The 1,973-nt window shown below is 36.6% G+C and overlaps 1 non-coding gene across 1 annotated transcript; it reads left to right on the forward strand.

Annotated features, from left to right (window-relative positions):
- The first annotated feature begins 788 nt into the window (after positions 1 to 788).
- On the forward strand, positions 789 to 860 carry TRNAT-GGU (transfer RNA threonine (anticodon GGU)). The gene has a single exon. It is a non-coding gene; the product is annotated as a tRNA-Thr (tRNA).
- Positions 861 to 1,973: the final 1,113 nt, after the last annotated feature.

Here is a 1,973-nt window from a genome sequence, read left to right on the forward strand (position 1 = left end):
TCTTCTCGATTTTCGGAGAATCCATAATGCCAACATTTTCTCTTCGCGTCTCGTCAATCCCCTGCTGATTCGTAATAAGATCAGTCTTTTTCTTTTGCCTGTCAATACTTGTTGTATGATCGTAATCACAAGAACGTATAGCATCGTAAATATCAACAGTAGAACGAGAACCATTCACGATATTGAAATCGGTACCCTTCCAATCCTCCTCGATAATATCATTAATAAACTTTTCCTTGAGAATTCCTTCACGATCGGTAATATCCCGCTCATCTGGTATAGCAGGTTGTACTGGTGGTCCGGGAATATCTGTCAAATTGAGAATATCCAAATCTTTTGTAGAATTGAGATAACTATATGATAAGAGATCGTATCTGTAACGTTTGTTCATTTTCCGAAGTAGTCCCAAAAAAGGTTCCATCACAGTCGCAAATATAGAATCTTCTTGTTGTTCATAAGGAACGAATCGTTCTTCATAACACGTACATTGCTTATTTACTATATTTCTACATTTATTTGGGTTTATCCTAGACCATATCTGTGGGGATAAATTGTACCGGTCAAAACATCTCAATACGAACATATTTCAGCAAATGCTCTCAGGCATAACTTTTCTCCATCCGTTTCGTATCAGCTCAGCCCGGAGTTTCCAGTATAGCGATCCTTACCCTACGAGCTACTATAATATATGTTCTCAACTTGATATCTATAAAGATAGATGGATCATCCATATCCAATTTGTTGTCCATCTACCATAGTAGACTCACTCATTCATATATGATGAGGGGGCCCTTTTAACTCAGCGGTAGAGTAACGCCATGGTAAGGCGTAAGTCATCGGTTCAAGTCCGATAAAGGGCTCATGTTTCCCACGAAGAAAGAAGGCTCGGGTGTCCATTTCTATTACATAGAGAGAAATATTTTCACCGAAATATGAATATGAAAATGACAACAAATCGGATTCGGATCCAGTCCGTTTTTTATCTTCTTTTATGAGGCGAACGACGGGAATTGAACCCGCGCGTGGTGGATTCACAATCCACTGCCTTGGTCCACTTGGCTACGTCCGCCCCGGAAAAACCAATTTATCTATCTACAGTCATTTCTTCCAAGAATAAAAAATGAGCTAACGTTTGTTCTTATGTGGGTCGTCGGTGACCTCTGATAGGGGATCAAAGCAAGATCGATGACTAACTCTCAACTCTCGAACAAGTTGTATGGCTTATTATCAAATATGTGATAAATATGAAGTATTTTGTATTTCTCCCGGAGAAATATCACGATCCCATCTTCCCTCCGTTCTTTTGAACGTGAAAGAAGAATCTTTCTTCTTTCGTATCGATCCTTTGTCTATTCACTCATGGGCGATAATTATTGTTTTTCCCTATTAGATTTTAGTAGAAATAAAAAGAGGCTTTGGAAGAGTGAAAATAGAAGGTGGATGTATGAATGGTAGACAACAATAATATAAAGTTTAATCTCAATGATTAGGTCATAGATAGTGAGGGAGTTGTCAATAGGAATCGATTTTCCACTACATAAAGAAAAGTCATCAATAATGATAATCGCTAAAGAAGATAGATTGTGGACAGTGAAAGACACTTACAACATTGAGAGATATCATTAACAAACATAGGTTGTTGACTACAAATAGATTACTTACTGACAACAAGAGGTTGTTAATAATGAAGGGGAATATTGTTACCAATGGTGAGGATTTTGTAGATAATGACAATGCCAAGAAGGTCGATGATAATGATGGAACAAAGGAAATTGATGGAAATAAAGATGTTGTGGATTAACAATGATGACAAAGAGATACATGAAGTTGACTTTAAAAATATCAATGGAAATGATAAAGATTTTGTAGAAAATTGTGACAAAATAAATCTTGGTGATAACAACAAAGATGGTGTGGATGATACCCATGAAGAAGACAAAAGACAAAAAATAGAAAAATACTTGTTATAGATG

Source organism: Pinus tabuliformis, chromosome 3_2 (genome assembly GCF_031772625.1).
Source record: "Pinus tabuliformis cultivar Carrire ecotype Pingquan chromosome 3_2, CPIR1, whole genome shotgun sequence".
Taxonomy (NCBI): domain Eukaryota; kingdom Viridiplantae; phylum Streptophyta; class Pinopsida; order Pinales; family Pinaceae; genus Pinus; species Pinus tabuliformis.